The sequence below is a fragment of the Petaurus breviceps genome, unplaced genomic scaffold (genome assembly GCF_028583685.1).
Source record: "Petaurus breviceps papuanus isolate PSGF00001 unplaced genomic scaffold, PetGlider_PUasm1.0 173, whole genome shotgun sequence".
NCBI lineage: Eukaryota > Metazoa > Chordata > Mammalia > Diprotodontia > Petauridae > Petaurus > Petaurus breviceps.
Window position 1 is genome coordinate 10,346,439 of NW_027185759.1, and position 19,886 is coordinate 10,366,324.

Sequence of the window (19,886 nt, forward strand, 5' to 3'; positions counted from 1 at the left end):
CGAGCAGGAGATGGAGCAGCCAGACCAGCGTCATGGGGTCAAGGCAGAGCACACCTTTCCTGTCATGTAATTGACTTAACAATATAGAAGATGAACCACCCTGCCCCTGTCCTTATTGTGTGGTGATTTAATTTGAAAGTAGATCAGAATTTTGCTTTAAAGCATTTAAATGGGTTGTCTCTTCCCAGCCTTATAGAAAAAAAAAGTTAAAGGTTCTTTTAAAAATATGCCAGAGAACTTCATACGGCCTTTCTGTCATGATCGTGAGCCACGTTTCATAAAATGGAGGAGATTGAAGCCCAGAGCCCAGATGGAGGGGGGAGATCCCCGTGGCATCGAGCCCGGGGGCACTGGCACGGTTGCTAGAAAAGATCCATAATCCCTCTTACTCGACTCCAGTGGCTTCTTTCTGTTAATTGTTCCCAAGTCTTAGTGTCCTGTGCGTAGTTTGCTTGGACACACCTGTTTAGGTATCGTCTCCCTTGTTGGATTGGGAGCTCCTGGAGGGCAGGGGCTGGTTTTTGCCTCTCTTTGTATCGCTAGCACTTTGCACACTGTTTGGCGTATAGTAGGCGCCCCATAAATATTTATTGACTGACTGGCTGAGGCATATGTGATGAAGGGAGTCCCTGTGAAAATAGGTCACCCCCACAGTACAGCTTGGGATGCCTTCCTTGTACATAACACAGTAGGCACAGAGACTAATTTGGATTTGAATTTGGTTTGCATCCAACAACTTTTAGCATCATTTCTTTTGTCGACAAAGACATCAGTGCTTGAAAGCATTTGTGGAGAGATATTGGGAAGGGCCTTGGAGATCCGTCTTCATTCTCTGCTGAGCCGCCATGGTTGTGCCCCATCAGAGCTCAGAGGAGGAGGAGAGCATTCAGCCCCAAGTTTGTCTAGGACACGATCTTGCTTCTTACCCTAGCTGGAGAGCCTGGGCTCTTCTCTGTGACATGTCCTTCTTGGCTTGGACACCTGTTCCCCCCCGTTCCCCCCTCCTCCCATCTCTTGCCAGCTGGCATCGAGCAGCATGTGACAGAGAAGACGTCCCTGGGCATTGGAGGAGGCACGTGATGCTGCTCTCTGACATTTGAAGTGCCGGGTCCTGACCAGGTTGTCCGGCTGGATGGGGGGAGCTCAGAGGCGTCACTTGGGGCCAGGGAGAGGCTCTGTGACTTGCATGCCCAGGCTCCAACAGCTGCTATGCTGAAGAGACAGAGCTGGAGCCCGGCTGTTCCTTCCTCTCCATGTAAAATTGTGCCTGCAGATGTGGGAGCTTCTGGAGGATCCAAGCAGCCATAGAGACCATTGACTTGAGGATGGCAGAATCATTGGATTTCAGTGGATGGGCCCTGAGGGAGTGTACTGTAATACCCAAAGAAAGGCAACTTCCCAGGTTCAGAATACCAGCATAGGCACTCTCCATTTTATTCAGTGACCAATCAAGAACAGAGAAGATCAAAACATGACATCATTCCAAATACAGCATTTACTAAATGTGATTAAATAATCTCCAAGGACTACCCCACCCCAGGACCTTCCACTCATTCAATCAATTACAAAGTCCCTGGTCTAAATACTTCTCTACTCCTAGGCTATACCTTCATTTAGTCCACCACAAAGCCCCTCTTCTCAAATGGAGATTAGTTTCCAAACATAAGTAAAATACATTATTTGCTCAACCATAGAACACAAAAAGGTCAAAAGTTCCCCACCCCTGGATCACAATTGAATCTACCCCAGAGTTACATCAAGTTTAAGCACAGCACCTAATACCCAAATGGAGGTCTTTTCTTCATCTTGACAGAGGCAAGTTCTCAGCAATCTTAGTTCCTGGGGAGACAAGGCTTAGCAAGGCCACAAGATACATTGCCAGTCCCTTCACTAGTTCATCCTCTGTCTGTAGAACAGTCCTAGAACCCCTGAAAACATTAGCAAAACCCTCTCCTAGGATTTCTGTAAACATACAACAAGAAAATCCTTCTTCAGGGCTTCTGAAGCAACAGAAAGGTTCCCAGACCCCTGCAACAACAGCACTGTCCTTCACCAGTGGACAGTATTCACTCTGTCTGCAGGACAGTCTCAGGGCTTCTTAGCCAACAGCCAGGTTCCAGGACTTTTTCAACAGGACAGTCTTTCACCAGTGGACAAATCTGGCAAAACAACATCAAAACAGATAGACAAAGTACCAGCAAAACAGCCATGTCTCCTCAGTCTTTGGCAGCTCAGGGGGCAGGTCTCAAAAGTCCAGGGCAATTCAATCCTCTCAGTCTCTCTCTCTGCCTCCACGAGGTGCTGCTTCCAAAAAGGTTCCTCTGCCTCTTTCTTGTGTCTCTCCAAATCTACGTCACCAGCTCCTCCCAGTTCAGGACTTTCTTTTCACATCAACAAGTCCATCCCACAGGTGGGATTAACAAGCTCTGGGTTTTAACACAATCAATTTGAAAACCAAGCCAATACAGGGGGAACTTTATATTCCATTACTATCACAGGGAGCTGGCCTCAAGTCCCTCATTTTCACAGATGAGAAAACTGGGGTTCCAGAGAGGTTTCCTCCATTCCTTCCAGTTCTAAAATATGTGGCTTTGAGGTTCTTGTCTTGCTTGGCTCTCCTCCATGGAACGCTCCCTTCCTCAGGTCCCTTGACATCCCCCGGCTTCCTTGGCTTGGCTAAAGTCCCACCTTTTACAGCATCCCTTGTTTGCCCTTCCCTCCTTATGTATCTTGGCATGTACCTAGTTATTTATGTGTTATCTCCTTCGTTTGAATGCAAGCTTCTTGGGAGCAGGAGCTATTGATGGCTTTCTTTGTATCTTAAATGCTTAACCCCTGAAAACTTTTCATAAATGCTAGTTGGCTGCCTCCCTGCTTGATAAAGATACAGATATAGAGATATGCAGGATTCTCTGGGCTTTGGGCAGGGTTTTATTTTCTGTTCTATGGAAAAGCATTAAATCCTCATTTGGATGGGTGGCAGGCAGTAAGTAGCCTTTGGATTAGTCTTTCAGATTCTTAAGTATTTCCACCCAGGCTTTAGTGAGCTTTGTATCCATAGCAAAGGACTTTGCTTGTAAACATGAACTAAGCTAACTTTTGCTTATGGAAAATTTTTCTTCAGACCCCTTCCCCCCACATTTCTGTCACGTATAGGGGCTTCTTCCTTTGTCACATGTGGAAACGGTTTGTAATAACTTTCCAGGATTGTGGTGGGTGGATTTTTAACTAGCAAATACAGGTCCAGGAGGGGCGTGCTTGCGGGAAGTGCTGCTTCTGGCTGCCTCTTCCCTTCCCATTCCGGTTTTTGGATTTGCCTCCCCTTGGGTAGAATCTTGGCATTGAAATGGAGACTTGCCTTGGGGGCCGTTCTTCCCAGCTGTTTCTTAGCTTTAACTTCAGCTGCCAGTTTTATGTAGAACCAAGGTTGATTGGTCCAGTGTTATCTCAAAGTACCATCAGTTTCTTTAAAATAATTATTGAAAGGGGGCTTGAAGGGTTTGGTTGTACACATTCTCCATTTAGATGACAGTGCAGAGTGTATTTTCCTTTCTATGGGGCTGTCCCCTAAAGCCTCGGAAGGACTCGGTAATCCCTAGTAAACTCCTACCTTCAGTTCTGTTGACTGTGGCTTCTGAGCTCCTGGGTTCAGGGGGTGGTAGAGGAGCAGGAGTGGGTGTGGTATTTTATCTGGGGTAGGGGAGGACATGGCAGTGAATAGATCAGTCCAGTGGCTGATCTGGTGACTCCTTTGCCACAGTGCTATGGCATTTTCATTAATATTTGATTTACCTTCTTTCTAAGGATAATGATTCGATCACCAACTGGAACTGAACTTCTCATTTCTTAGTCTAAAATATGTGGTTCCCATTTCTTTACAGAGCAAAGGGAGCTGCTGGTTTTGCCAAGAACACGTTTGCCTTATTTTTAATTCCTCTTGTAAGACTTCTCTTTTAATCTGGGTTCTGGGAACTGGAGGGTTTGGAGTTATTGAAGGCAAGGGATAATTTGTCTTCTTGTACTCAGGCTGGGCTCAGTCTGCTGTTGGTGGCCTTCCCTGAAATTCCTGGGCCTCACAGGGCCTGGTTCTCTACACCTTTGTTTGAATTAGAGTAGGAATGATGTTCTGCATGTCCTGAGCACTTTAAAGAGACCATTGCAGTTTTCCCAGCCCTGTTGTATCACGTACCTTCTACTAAGGCCACTCTCGTGTGTGTTTCTGGATTTTTTCCAGGACTTTTCTTTCTGTTTCTTTGATCAAGCTCACATTTGGGTGCTTACACAGAACTTTCCTCCTTTTGGTTTTTAGAATTTAGTTTGAGTAGCAAGCTTCTCCTGCTATATTCTCCCAAAGCAGATTCCAAATGATGAATCAGGCTTTTCAAGAACCTGCTCACGGCACTCTGAGTCCTTCTCCAGTGGCCGCTAAATGAAGGCCTCCTGTCACTGGCTCCCCCAGTGCCAGCTCAGCTCTGTGAGGCCATCCCTAGGCTGCCTAAGGAGTGATAAGTCGTTGGGTGTTTTTTTTAACCTCAGCAGTTCTTGAAGATAGTCTACTGAGTAATGAAAGAATGATGTCATGTGAGCTCTAGGTTTGACTCCTGCCTCCAGTCCTTAGTAGTTGGGTGACCCTGGCAGATTATTTAATCTCTGGGCATTAGTTTCTTGATCTGTAGAATAGAGATGGCCATACCTGCAGCACTGAGCTTCAAGGGTTAGGGTGAAACCCAGATATCAAAGTGCTCCCTCTCTGTAGAAGTGGCAGTGCTGTCATTGTTATCATTGCTGTCTGGGTCAGCATTCAGGCTGATGAACCACAGAGACTTCAAGAAGGTGCCTTTGTATGTGTCTGTGTGTGCCGGGGCTGTCTGCATGCAGTAGCTGTAGAGCTACGGGGCATGAGTGCACATCCGTGCGTCTGCACGCTGGAAGGTGGAGCCAGGCTGGCCATGAGCCATCCATACACTGGCTCCCGTCTCTGTACACTCTCACTCAGTGACCCCATCAGTCCCCAGGGGCTCAGCCATTGCCTAGGCTTAGATGACTCCCAGATCTGGCTTTCTAGCCTCAGTCTTCCTCTTGAGTTACATATCACCCAGAACCACTCATTATGTCAGGCAAAGTCTCCTCTCTTCCTGACTTCCCCTGCTTCTGCCAGGGGCATGGCCACCCTTCTGGTCACTTAGTTCTGCAGCCTCAGTCTTCTTTTCCTCCCCCTCCCCCCACTCCATTTCTAGTCAGTCTCCATGGCCTGTGAATTTGCTCCCCAAACATCTGTAGATAGCTGCCTTTCCCCTTGGGGTGTAGATAGCTGCATGGTCCACTGTAAACCAGGAGCATTGCTCTGCAGTCAAAGGATCTGGATTCAGATCCCGTCTGCTATCTGTAAGGTGGGGCACCTTCCCTTCTATGTCTGCCTTTCTTCTCTCCTCGCCTCTCCCTTAGGCTGCTGCATTGGCCTCCTACTTGGTTCTCCAGCCTGTGGCTCTGCTGTCTCCAGTCAGGTTTTCACATAGCTGCAGAACCAGTGTTATTGTGTCTCTCCCCTGCTCAGCAAGCCAACCAAACCCAGCAGGTCAGGACATGGATTAGGAACAAGGTTGAGGGAGGCCGCGGGGAAGCCGTGGACACAGCACCGGGCAAGGTGAGCCTCCCGTGTGTCCTTCCCTCCCCCTTTCTCTGATTACCTTCTAACAAAGAGGAATGACTCATCACTGATGTGCAAGTGTAATCAGACTGCCAGCTTGTTAAAAGCCAAGATCAGAATTACTAGAAAGCTAGAAGAAAGAATATAAATGGGAAAAAACTGGGGGGTACAATGAAAACAACTCCATCCTCCTTCTGATAGAAAAGAGGGTATGGACAGAAGAAAGGTTGTAGGTGACAGAAATTTCACACTGAAGCTCAGCTTCCACAAGAGACCAAAGACACCTGAGAAGTACCTCTGACAGAAAACACTATTGACTTACCAGGCCAAGGACCATGCTGGCTTAGAAAATAATCTGTAATAATGTATAAGCTCTTGCAAAGGAGCCACTCAGTTGAGCAGAGCTGCCCCAAAAACCAGAGATGGTGAAATGGATCTAGAGAAAGTTTGGTGATAGACCCAACCAGAATCATCCTGGGGGCATTCAGAAGAGAAGAACGGAGGGACCTCAACAAAAAGGAAAAATGGGAAAGATCTGTAAGCAGGAGCCCTCAGCAGGACCAGCCAAGCCCCGACCTGGTCATCCCAGATTTGCTTGTCAAGGATGAAGATGAGGCCCTCAAAGAGAATGGACCAAGAGAGATCCTTGGTGGGGGAGACCTGGTGATGAGGCACTGTGGGGTTTATTCACAAGGAATGTGAAGGAGGAAGAGAGCTTAGAGGTGTGGACCTTATGAAGGTCAGAGAAAAGTGACTGAGACCCTTAGCAGCTAATGACTGCTACGTCTACGTCACCATCGATGACCAGTTTTTATGAGAATCATCTGAGGAGCAAGGGCATCCTCAATGGTAGTAGGATCATACAGTTAGAGTGGAAAGAGTTGTGGAGGTCATTGAGGCCACCCCCCATCGTACAGATGAGAATACAGAGGATAGAGAAGTTAGTCAGGTGACCAACCCAGCTGTACAAGGCAGGATTTGAACCTGGCTCTTCTCACCTTCCAGTGTGCCTTGCCGCCTCTCGAAACAATGACTCCAAGTTGGGATGTTGGGGAACAGCTAGTCTTTAGCAAGTGATATTCCACAGTGGATACTTCTTTGCCATCTTACAATGGACAGAAAAATTTAGAGAATACAAGATTCCATTGCTTGGGTTTATTGTTTGGTTAAAAAAATGTGTATGTTTTGGTAGAACAAAATGGTGCCTCCTTCCTCTTAAGTTGTTTGCTATCTATATATCAAAATTGTTCAAGATTCCTTGAAAGATAGAACAGAAGTAACCTTGTTCACACCCTTGGTGATTAGTATCAAGGAAGTGTAAAATGGGTCTGTAGATGCTTCCAGAGGTATTTGTGGAAGAGTTCTGTTCAGGAATGATTCTCTGTGATTGAGCTTCTCTTTGCAGATGCCATTGTGTGCAGTAATCCATAGCCATTCCTGTTTGGTTTGACCATCCACAAATGAAAAACCAAGTGAACGAAAAATGTAGTTAGATGTACATCCTCTAGAGCCCGTCTTTTCTGGATAAGACTGGTGCCTGTGCATGAGTTGGGCCAACCTCAAGTCCACATGTGGCCCTCTAGGTCCTCAAGTGCAGCCCTTTGCCTGAATCCAAACCAAACAGAACAAATCCCCTTAATAAAAGGATTTTTTTCTGTAAAACTTTGTCTAGCCACTAGACTAAGGGAATTGGCCTGGACTAATAGCCTCAGATGTCCCCTGGAAACAGGTCTACCTTTTTAATATCAGAGTTCTGGGAGTGTTATATGATTATAAGTAGTGATATCGTGGTTTCCTAGGGCCCTGTTGAGTTGCACAATGTTGAGGGGAAGCAGACAGGAACAGAAAACAAGTAAGAAATACAGCTGGAGAACCAGAGTCAAGCATGTCCTCAGAGAAATGTGTCCTGTAGAAAGCAGATGGGCTGAGCCCGGGGACCTCGGCACAGCCTGTAGGCAGGCATGGATGGGCTGCAGTCTGCTTCCTGGAGGGGATGTCCATGGCAGTGGGCTCTGTCAGCCATTGGGGGTGTCTGTTTGCATGTGTGTGCCTGTTCCCCTCTCTTCTCCAACCCCATGGCGGGGGGAGGGACTGTTGGGGTTTCCTTCTTTACCTAAAGGTATCTTAAGTGGTGCCAGAGTGAAGAAGGTACTAGGATCAGGAGCCAGAAGAATTGAATCTAAATCCAGCTGTCTGACCCTGGGCAAGTCTCTTACTTAGCTTCTACCTACCTTGGTTTCCTCAGCTGCAAAAAGGGGATAATCACAGCACCCACCTCCCAGGTTGTTGTGAGAATACAGTGAGATAGTTGTGAATTGCTCATTAGTGGAGTATCTGGCATACAGCAGATGCTTAATAAATGCTTGTTTCCCTCTCTCCTTCCTTTCTGTCCCTGATGCCTGCACATACTGTAGTGAATGTCCTTTTGAACTGGCAGGCAGTTCATGAAGTGATCTCTTAAGGCCCAGCAGGGTTTCAGTGCACTGGGGCAGAGGGAGGCCCATGCTAACATCCTTGAAGACTTATCTTGTGTTTGCTTTTTAGTCTGTTTGCAATCAGAGTGTCCTGGTGGCTAACCGAGAGATGGGCCTGGTGTCTTTGCATTGACCAGAGGGAGTCTGTGGTCTCTGGGGGAGTTTGAGTTCTCTCTTGCTGTCTATAGAAAGACCACTTGGATCTGAGCCATTGGGAAGGTCCCAGCTAAAGAAGGTTAGCAAACTCATTTCCTGTCAGAGCTGGAGAGTGAGGGCAATGCCATGCCTGGTTGCCAGGGGGACAAGAGAGTGACAGCTGTCCTGGGAGTGTTCCAGGACAAGTGCTTCTTCATGTGGCATGCTAAGAGCTTGGCTTGGTGCTTGACATTCCTTCTTGTGGAATTGGCTCCTCCCAACTCCAACTGATGTTGGGCGCAGAGACTACCAAGGAAAGGGGGGAGGGTATTGGGACCCATCCTTCCTTACGGGAGGAAGAGAGGCAGCTTGAGGTAGCATTGGTGCTGTCTTCCTTGGCTCAATTGGTTGTGCCTGGCTTTTCCTGCATCCTTTTGTGTCATGGAATGCTGGACCTGTGGTGTGTTCACATGGGTGTGGAAACTGGTCCTGGGTTTAGGGGCATATCCCTGTACACTTAGGGCAGTTGAGGCACAGTAACCACTGTGCCATCTCCTGGGTCAAACAGATGCCAGGCTTAGGGACTGTCATGTTGGATGTTGTCCTTCATTTCTTTCTTCATTTCCCTCATTTAAAAAAAAAGTTTTATTGGTGGTCTTTTCTTCTATACCACTTCCATTTCTTAATATTCCCCCTTTCTCCTCAACCAGTAAGCTTTCCCTTGTAACAAAGATTTAAAAAAAAAAATAAAGTAACACCTGAGTAAAGTCAGCCAGCATCTTCGTGGTGCCTGACGGTATATTCAATGTTCCACACCCACCGAACCCCACCCCTTGAAAGGATACTCCATTGTCTTCTTCCTGCCACTCTAGTTTGCTTGCCATAAACCAGCTTGGCCTTGACCTCCCAGATGGAATGCCATCCATCAGTCCTTGTGTTGAGTTTAGTTAGGGGTCAGAGTGCAGTGCGGCATCAGCTTTGGGCAAGGGAGCACCTCTCGGCTTTCTTGTCAGCTGTGTATGGATATTGGTTTTTTTATAAGTATATGGATTTTTAATGGTGGTCTTAGCTCAAGAAGAAATCCACTCAAGTTGAATCATGGAGCCTAAGTGCTTCGAAGACGAAAGAGCCCTCAGAATGCGAAGGATTCACACTGAACCTGAGTAGGAAGATGGCGAGATCTGTGCAGGGGAGGGTTCCCTTTCCCCTCCCGGTAGCTGACGAATCCAAGGATGAGTCCGAGTCAGCACAATAAACGTTTACCTAACGTCTGCACTGTGAGGCCCCTCAAGGAGCTGATAGCCTAGCACTAATAGTCACGCCTTCCAGCAGCGCCGGGAGAAGGCGGCTTCTGATCCTGGTGTTTTCTTTTTTTTTAAATAGACTTTTTTTGTCTTCTGTTTTTCACATCATCCTTACCCCAGTATTCTTCCCCCCCCTTCCGGAGAGCCAACCTATATAACTAAGGAGCATTTTTTAGAAAGGGAAAGAAAAATCACTCATGGGTACATTGAAAACCAGTGCCCTGTGTCACCTCCTCTGAGGGGTGGCTTGGGGATGTCTTCTCTTCACCTGGGTCTTGCTTGGTCTTTGTGATTTGGCTCACTCTTGATTTTTTTGGTGTGGGGTTGTTTGTGTCCATTGTTTTCTTGGCTCTCCTGGCTTTGTTTTGCATCAGTTCATGGAGGTCTTCCCAGACTTTTCTGAGTTCATCACATTCATCGTTTCTTCCATCACAGTCATATCCCATTATGTTCACGTACTATCATTTGTATGGCCATTTCCCCAGTTGATGGACGTTGACTTTGTTTCCTATTTTCTGCTATCACAGAAAGTGCTGCTCTAAATATTTTGGAGCACAAGGGGGACTTTGTTTTGATTGAGAACTCTCATCTTATTGTATAATTGCCTTGCCCCAGAGAGGCTGAGGCTTGTCCAAGGTCACAGCTAGTGTCACCAGTGGGGTTTGAACGCAGATCTCTCTGAAGGCCAGTGATTGCCCTTTGTGAAGCACCACCATGCTGCCTTGGGAAAATAAAACTCTATTAACTTCTGCAAAGTTCTCTGGGAACTCAGAGGAGGAGGAGATAATCTCTAGGGTCAGGAGGATGAATAGGAATCCCAGAGAGCTTGTTGGTGGAGATGGTGTATCTGAGAAGAATAATTCAGGACAGTTACAGGCATATCTTGGACGTATTGAGGATTCACTCCCAGACCACCACAATGAAGCAAATACCACATTAAAGTGAATCACATAAATTTTTTTGTTTCCCGGTACACATAAAAGTTATGTTTACACTATACTGTAGTCTATCAAGTGTCTAATAGTACTATGTCCAAAATATATATTCATACCTTAATTTTAAAAAATATTTTATTGCTAAAAAATGCTAACCATCATCTGAGGCTTCAGTGGGTGATATTTTTGCTAACAGAGGGTCTTCCCTGGATGCTGGTGGCTGCTGAATGATCGGCGGAGGGGGGGGGTTGCTGAAGGCTGGGGTGGCTGTGGCAATTTCCTACAGTAAAATAATAATGCATTTTGTTGCATTGATTGACTCTTCCTTTCACTTGAACACTTAGAAGCCATTGTAGAGTTAATTGACCTAATCTCAATCTTACTCTGTCTCGTGGAATAGGGAGGCCTGACGAGGGGGAGAGAGATGGGGGACTGCTTGGAAGAGTCAGAACATACATAACACCCCAGCATTTCTCAGTTAAGCTCACTGTCTTATGGGCTTGGTTCATGGCACCTCAAAACAATGCCAGTAGTAACATCAAAGAGCCCTGATCACATTTCACCACAACAGATTTGATAATAATGAGAAAGTTTGAAATATTGTGAGAATGACCACAATGTGACACGGAGACATGATGTGAGCATGTACTGGGGGGAAAATGGCACCCATAGACTTGCTGGATGCAGGCTTGCCACAAACCTTCAGTTTGTAAAAAAACACAGCATCTGTGAAGCACAGTCGATTAAAGCCCAATGAAAGGAGGTCTGCCTAAAGCACCTGAAGTGCCCTAATCTTATTTAATAATGTCCTAGAAGAAAGTGAAGAGGTGATGATGAGGGGATGGTAGAAGCAAAGACCTGACTGCTGGAGACAGAATGGCTGCCTTCTGGCTGGTTTTTGCTGGAATAGAAGGTTCTCAATGTGTCCTAAGTTCCATCCCTTTTCTCCTGGTAATCATTTTCTTGGAGTGTATCTGATGCTGGTGTGTGATCTGAGGCCTTTTTTCCAGACTCCTTATCAGTAAGTCTGTCCTTGAATTTCTAAAATGCGGAGGTGGGGTTGACTTGCCTCTGAACCCCTTGGCTCACCCTGCACTGGGCTGTGTCTAGCCTGCCTGCACCCTGCACCCTGAGCTGGGCTGGGTCCGGCCTGTCTGCACAGATCACTTGTGTTGTTGCTTGAACATCTCTCATTTCACTTTTGCATCATCTATCTTATTTCCCAGTTGGTCTGTAAGCCCACTGAGGACAGACGGCCGGGTTGTCCTTTGTATATTAGTTGCCACTACCCCTCGAACATAGTAAGTAGGTGCTTATCATTATTAGGTGGTTAGGTGGTATAGCTGGCAAATGTTCTGGACTGGGATTCATGAAGCTTAAATTCCCCCTTAGACACTTGCTGTACCCTGTCCATGTGAACCCTGGACAAGTAATTGAACCTGCCTCAGTTTCCCTTCTGTGGATCTGGAGTAATAATTGCGCCTGTCTCTCAGGATTTCCAATTAACATGTAAAGGGCTATGTAAACTTGAAGTGCTGTATAAATAAATGCTAGATTGATGTCTCACTGTATCTGTTTCTGAGCAGTTCACAAATATGTAGACATAACTTCAAACAGGGGGTGTCTTCAAAGAGTCCTTGCCTTTTATTTACTTATTCCCACAGTGGGATTGCTAGTACCTTCCTCTGCCCACGGGGAACCAGACAAGGGTGTTTCACTGAAGCCTGTCTCAGCCTTGGAGTACAGCTCAAGTCTTTTTATTAACCTGGGTAGGAAAAGGGGACTCCAGGCTTCCTCAGTTGGAGTAGAAGATCAGGAGTTGGTTTCTTGCACCAAAGAGATGAGCTCCTAGCTAGAAAGGATTATAGGACCATCCAAAAGGGGGGGGGGGGTAGAAGGAAGAGTGAGGCCATCGTCCAGATAAAGGAATTAAATGGGAGAATGGAGAATAGCACTGATTATTCACAAGGGTAAGTAAGGCTCCTCCTGACTGGCCCTGATGGCCATTGTATGGCTTATCACTGGAGCTTGGAATTGGCAGAATTGGAGAAGGCATCCCTTCCTTGAATGGGGCTTGGGCTAGGTGGGCCCAAGCCCCTTCGGCTTCAGATGGTTCCACATCTTGGCCATGCTCATTGTCCTGCCAATGTTGACTTTGATCAGAAGCTTGAAGCCGTTTGGGCGCTGCCTCTGCTGAGGTGCTGTCCATCAGGACTGGACAGTGGCGCAGAGAATAAAAGCTCTTTTTACCCACCAGAAGGACAGTTGGTCTCCCTTTAGACTGGAACGGCATGTGATAGACTGACATTCCACTTTCTCATGGAGCAGGGAATGAGTCACCTGTGTCTAACTAGGGATGAGAGTTTGGGCAGTCACTTTGCCATCTGTAAAATAAGTGTGTGAGAGGATCCCTGAAGTTCCTTTCAGTCGTGGTTGGTGTGTAAGGCTGTTGAGAGAGCTCCCTGCCCAGATGCTCTAAAGAAGACAGTAGATGTTGGCTTTTTCCATGATGCTTTCTCTTCCCCCATTTTAAACACTGCTCCTGTCATCATTAGCCTCATTTAATTAGTGAGTTAATAATGATGCTGCTGCTGAATACAGGCCTGTTGGGTTGTTTTGTCTGTCACCTCAAACTGAGTCAGAGCGACTTTGGGCTTGCCTTCTCCCATAAACTCCAGAAGTCTTTCCCATAACCCACTGGCTGAGCATGCTTCTCCCAGCCTGAACTTGGAGGTTAACTTTTTTTAAACCAATATTATAGTACTTGGCATTGCTTTCTTCTTCACTTTCAGCTTTTATGATTCAGCCCCTACTTTGACCCTGCCATTTTCATTGGCCCTAGAGTCTGCCATGAGAACTGCTCTTCTACCCTTGTATTATTGGCAAATTTAATAGGTGCCCCCTCTGTCTTCATCTAAACCATCAATAAAATGGGCCCCTGAAAACCTCCCTTCATGCTGACCTTGATCACTTTTTGGAGTCTGGGATCCATAAACTTGACATTTCATGCCCTTCCTGCCCCATTGTTTGGGTGGGCATCATGAAAGACACAGGACACCTGAACTTCTTCAAGCCTGTTCACAGTGTTTGCAGTATGTTCACGATTTTCCAACCTAGTGGCCCTGAACAAAGAGGAAAGTGAGTTAAATTGAGCATGATCTGCCCGGCAGAGTCTCAGTGAACATTCTTTCCTAAGTATTTACAAAGGATTCCTTTAATGCTCCAATTCTTGGAAGGAGGGATGTGGTACTTGAGTCGAGATAATGAATTTGAGGAAATCAGGGATTCACTGAGGCAAGAATGTGGGTGGGGTGACAACTTGGTCAGAGTGTCAGAAAAAGGGCTTGAAATGATGGAAGTTCCAACGTGACTGGAACACACATGTGAAGGAGAATAATTTTTAATAAGGCTACAAAGGTTGGGGCGGCAAGGTGGTGCAGTGAATAAAGCACTGGTCCTGGAGTCAGGAGGACCTGAGTTCAAATCCAGCCTCAGACACTCAACACAAAAAATTAGCCGTGTGACCTTGGGTGAGTCATTTAATCCCAACTACCCTACCTTTCCCCCTCCAAAAAGAAAAAAAAAAAGGCTACAAAGGTGAGCTTCTCAGGACCAGAGATGGGGGTTTTGTTTGGGTGGTTGGTTGTTTTTTGCCTTTTTTGCAAGTCCAGGGTTTAACCCACTGCCTGGAACATTAGGTGCTAAATAAATGCTCATAGATTGGACTTGACCAGGTTATGATGAAAGTCAAGGGAATCTGTATTTCATGGTATAGGCAATGGGTTGCCATTGGAGATGATTGAATCTACAGAATGCCATGGTCAGATCTGTGTTTGAGGAAGACCCATGGCAGTTGTGTGGACGATGGCATAGATAGTAAAAACTAGAAGCTGGGGATCTAGCAGGAAGGCCACGGCTGTAGTCCAGGGAAGATGTAATAAGGCCTGAATGAGGCCATAGATCAGCATTTAGGAAGTGCCTGCTATATGTAGACACTGGAAATACAAAGAAGAAAAAGAAAGTCCTTGTCCTCAGGGAACTTACAGTCTGGTGGGGGAAGCTGAAAAGGGGGCATGATAATGTTGGTGGCATGGAAACTGAGCAGAGCAGCTGGCACCTGGGCCCCTGAGCCTTCGGGCTCTCCAAGTAGAGGGGCAGGGGCAGCTGATGGCACTGAGGAGGTGTGAGGATCAAAGGTGGCTCATTCTTATGATGAAGAGCTTCCTGGTGATGAGCTTATCGTGGGGGGAGAGAAAGGAGGTGTTAGTGATAGTGGAGTCAAAACCAAGCAGAGAAGCAGGTGGCAAATGAGAGGACAGAGAGACAGGTGAGAGAAGAAGCCAGTCTACAAGCCACGGCGACTGAGAGGAATGAAGGCAGAAATAGAAGAGTTGGGAAGAGAGGGTGAATGGGGGGTGAGGTGAGGGGGGATAATGAATGTTCTCTTTTGTCTTGAAAAAGATCACTATCATTACCTAGCCAAGTCCCTTTTAACATTCTCCCTCTGGAATTTGGTTTTCTTTTAAGCCATTGGCAGAGTCTGAAGATATGTGTGTCTCTGCACCTCTGATCCATCTCACTTGAGGCCTCCGCAGTCATGATCCAGTGGAATATTGATCAGTGTTCTTGAATCTTTCAAAAGTTATTTTCCTTCGTATTATTGCAGTTATTGTAAAATTGTTCTCTTGATTCTGTGCGATCCTTTTTAAAAAATAAGTTTTTGTCAGTGTGTTTTCTTGTTGTTGTTACGTCCCCATAATTCTGGCTAGTATTCCTCCCGCTGAGCCATCCATCCTCTAAAACCAAAGATCATTTCTTTAAGACAGAAAAGACAAAGGAGCATAATTGACCAGTACATCTTACCAGTATGAACATGCATGGAGCATTTCACACTTGAGGACCTGCCTGCTCTGCTGAGGGCTGGGCTGGGGGGATTTCTTATTTTTCTTCTTCCAAGTCATGCTTGTTCTTTGTGACTTTGCAACATTCACAGTGCTAGTGGTTTGTCCATTGACATTGCTTTGTCCTTGTGTTACTGTCTTCTCCACTCTGCTGACTCCATTCTGCATCAGTTCACGGAGATCTTTCCAGGCTTTTCTGGTCCCCCCCCCCCCCCCCCCCTTGCATAGTCATATTCTGTTACATTCACAGATCACCGTTGGTTCAGCCATTGCCCAATCCGTGGGCATTGACTTTGTTTACAATTCTTTACAGAGCAGCATTTTGGTGCCTTACAGACTTTTTTCATCTTTTCCGTGGCTTTCTTGGGTTAGAGATCTTGGAGTGGTGCTCTGGGTCAAAAGCAATGGTCATTCAAGTCACTTTCTTTTCTTCTCACTTTCCACAATCTGAACCTACTTTTAAAGGAAGGGCACGGAGGTAGTCAATGAAGGCAGTGATGGAAGATGGAGCCTTGAGTGAGTTGCAGTAAGGAGGGCAGGATGGTAGAGTGTGTGAGGGGATAGTGTTGAAGAAGGCTGGGAAGAGACAGGTGGGGCAGAGTTGTCATGGCCAAGCAGGATCTTGCTTCTATTTGATTCTGGGGTTCAATGAAATAGGGAGCCACTGGAGTTTATTTAGTGGAGTGAGGCATGGTTAAGTCTGTTCTTGAGGAAAATCATTTCAGCATCACTTTGGTTGGTTTGGGGAAGATTAAGTATGGGTACATAGATTTTTTCAGCCATTCCCCAGTTGATGGGAAGACCACATCGTTCCCCATTCTTTGCTGGCACTAAAGGTGTTGCTATAAATATTTTTAGACCTGAGTTGCTTCCCTTCTGTCTTTGACCTCGTTAAGGTATAGGCCTAATAGTACTATTGCTGGGTCAAAAGAGTTTTGAGGTATGGATATGGTTTCATGTTGCTTTCAAGAATGGTTGGACTAATTAGTAGAGGAAGCTGGTAGACAGAGTACTGGATCTGGAATGGGGAAATGAAGAGCCGAGATCGCCCTCTGCCTCTGGCACTTGCCGGCTGTGTGGCCCCTGCCAGGTGACCAGATCTGCCTGTCTCCATTTCTTCATCTATAAAATGGGTTGATAAAACCATCTCCTTGTTTTGGAGATAAATGAGCTGTTGGTAAAGCGTCTGGTAAACCTTGAAGTGCTACATAAATGCAAGTCCTTATCATTAATTCCCAGTTCCTCTAACTGTACATCAGTGTTTGTCTCCTGCCACAGTCCTGCTGACCATTTTTATCACCCTCTTGGGTCATCTTTGTCCCTCTGAGTGTGACGGGGTAAAGTACCAGAGGGTACTTTATTTAACTGGCATGTGTTTTAGTATTGGGAACATTTTTTCATATGATTGTTGATAGCGTGGATTTCTCCCTGTGAGAACCACCACTCTGTTTACTTATTGGGGAATGGCTTTGATTTGTCGTTATTGGACCCTTGTCAGAAGTTTGCTGCAACGACTTTTTCCACAACTATTTTCCTTCTAACTTTCAATTTTATCTAATCCAAATGATCCCCTTTAATCCTATGAGTATCTCTTCTCCTTGTTTTGTTAATAACTCCCCTCACTCATGGCTGTGAAAGGTTATCTCCTTCCCTTCTTTTCTTATGGTCTGACATTTTATACCTGCCTCTATCCATTTGATGCTGATTGTGATGTTTAGCGGGGGATGGGATTCTAGACCTGACTTTGGTCAGCCCCCTGTCCAGCTTTCCCGGCAGATTTTGTCCCATAGTGGAGGCCTTGGGGTGGTTAGAACATAGTGTGCCCATGTCTTCCGCACCTAATCTGGCCCTTTGATCACATTGTCTAGCATGTTCTGATTATTTCTGCTTTGTGGCACAAGGCGTCTCCAGAGCCTTCTTCCAGCTTTAGACCCTGTGCCAAGACTCGGGGGGACCACCTGTGTGGTTTGAGATCTGTTGTTTCTAGGGGCCCACTTCAGTCCCACCTTCATTATTTCCCTTAACCAGATTTTGTTCTTTTATGTTACTATTTTATTCTGTGAATTATCCATTGCATAGTTTGGTATGCCATTGAATCTCCAAATTAAGTATATGGTATTGTCATTATTCTTTTAGCGTGTGTCAACCGTGGGAAATTGTCTCTAACAATTATTTAAGCCCTCCTTTATTCTTATAGTGTCTTGTATTCATATAATTTCCGTGTTTGTCTTGGTAAAGGGACTTTCAAATATTTTGTGCATTTTGGAGTTATTTTGAATTGAACTTTCTTCTGTCTTTTCCTTTTGGATTTTATTAGAAACATTCTAAGACATTTCTATGGGTTTTCTAGTTTGTTATTTTATTGAGGTTATTAAGTATTTAAATTAATTTTAATTGTATAGCTGGGGTTCCTTAAGTAAAATGTATCATTTGCAAGAAGGAATAATTCTGTTACTTCTTTGCTCGTGTTTATTCCCTCAATGTTTTTTTCTTATTACTCTACCTAACATTTGTAGGACAATACTGTATCAGATAGTAGCGGTGGTGATGGATGTTCTTGCCTACCCAATGATTTTATTGGAAAGGCTTTCTTTTTTTTAAAGATAATGTTAGACATTGGTTTTAGAAACTATTTACAATATCAAGAAAAGGTTCTGGAAGAACTCATCAGTGAGAAGAGTGGGTTGAAGGTCAGGGAGCTTCCAGGGTAAGAAGGTTGCAGGGGAGGAGGCGGCTGTGGTGCAAGTCCAGGTGAGAGGTGTGAAGGGCCTGGGAGCGCCGGCAGCTGGGTGTGTGCTGGGGCCGGGGGCGGGGTGGACAGCTGGTGCTGGGAGAACCGAGGGAGAAAACCACCTGATGGCAGATACTGTCTGGCGCTTCCCTTGGAAACAATGTATCCCCAGGGCCTGGGGAGGTGTCTTTGCTGCTGCTGCTGTGTTTCAGGGTCTGTCAGTAACTGACAGAACGCATCTACGTGCCCGTTCTCTCCAGGGATGCACATCGCAGCCCGTCTTCTGCTCTCCGCTCTGGGGGGGCTCTGCCCGAGGGGGTGTGGCAGGGACCTTCCTCCTTGGCCTCTGCCCCCCCGGCAGCCCACTGCCCAGCCTGTTCTTTCCCTCGGTCTTCTCTGCAGGCCTGCCCACAGGCAGCACGTGCCTCTCCGGCGTTCCGGCCCTGGAGTGGGCGGGGGGGGGGGCATTCTGTGTCCCTGGGCCCTCCGCCGTACCTGGCCCCGAGCCTTGGCCCCCACCCAGCCCGTGAGGGAGCGTGTTTAGGCTTCTTGGAGGGCAGAGAAGGCGGCCAGGCTGCCGGGCCCCTCCCTCACCTGTGTGCAGGTATTTTGGCAGGAGGGCCGGGTCGGGGGCTTGTTGGCTGCGCTCCCCCCTCTTGGGCCTTGTCTGTGAGGAGCCGGCCCTGGGGGTTCTTAAAGCCCTCCCCCCCCCCCCCCAGGGGGCTCTGCGGCCCAGCTTTGGGTCTGAAACCCTTTCTCCCCTCTTCTTGTTGGAATGTGAATTCCGTGCGTTTCCATGGGGCTTAGCCGCTGTGGCCCCCTGTGCCCCCTGCAGGGCTCGGAGTGACAAGCTGTGAATAATGCAGAACCATGGGGGGCACTTAATTAAAATGGAATTTATTGTGAAACATTTAATTTGTGGAAGTGGGAAAGGGCCTGAAGACAAAAAAGGGAGAGAGGAGCAGCATTTATTAAGCGCGTGCTGTATGCACCGTACCACCCTGCGAGGTAGGCGCTTCATTTCACAAATAAGGAAACCGAGGCATAGTCAGGGGGTGCACAGTGGGGGGGCGCTGTGGGCCTCACGCCGGGCTCTGAACTCGGAGCGCGCCTGCGCCTGTCCATGTCTTTGCGCAGGCCGCGTGGGCTGGGCCTAAGCACCGGGCTGCCTGTGATTGGACGCTGCCTCCGCCTGGCCGCCCGGCCGCCAGGGGGCGCGCGGGGCTCGGGGCGTGGGGGGTCGCCGCCACGTGGCCAGCTGCCGGGCCGCCTACTTGGGCAAAGTTGCCGGGCGGCGGAGGCGTCCGGAACGAGGCTCCGGGGCGGCCAGTGATTGGCCGGCGGGCCGGGCCGGGGGCGCGCGCAGTGCGGGGCGCGCGCCTGCGGGGGGCGCTGTGGGCAGGCGCGCGCGCGGCCGCGGGAGGCCGGGCCGGGCCGTGCTGGGCCGGGCTGGGCTGGGCTGGGCCGCGGAGGCCGCGGGAGGCCGGGGCCGGGGCCGGGAGGCCGGGCCTCTGACGTGTCCGCCCGCCATTGGCGCCGCCGCCCGTATATACCGATGAGGAAGCGGAGCCGCCGCTTTCCCGAGCGCGTCCAGGCTCTCCCCCGGAGGCGGCGGCGGTAGAGTGCGCGGAGCCGCGGCCAAAGTAAGTGCAGGCCTCGGCGGGGAGGGCGCTGCGGGCCCGCGGCTCACCTCGGGCTTTGGGCGGCCGCACAAAGTTTGGGGCGCCCCCCCGCCCCCTCCCGGGCCGCGCTGCGTTGC

The 19,886-nt window shown here is 47.7% G+C and overlaps 1 protein-coding gene across 6 annotated transcripts in view; it reads left to right on the plus strand.

The window, feature by feature from the left end:
* The window catches only part of HDLBP (high density lipoprotein binding protein), a 91,333-nt gene that overhangs the window by 25,739 nt on the left and 45,708 nt on the right, over nt 1-19,886 (plus strand). For 2 of the 6 annotated variants that reach the window (XM_069083371.1, XM_069083377.1), the window contains exon 1: nt 19,614-19,770. The exons of 3 other annotated variants lie outside the window; for them this stretch is intronic. The gene's annotated coding sequence lies outside the window, so the exon portion shown is untranslated. Of the gene's footprint in view, nt 1-19,613; nt 19,771-19,886 lie in introns of those variants that run through there. One more of the 6 variants, XM_069083373.1, reaches the window with a different exon arrangement.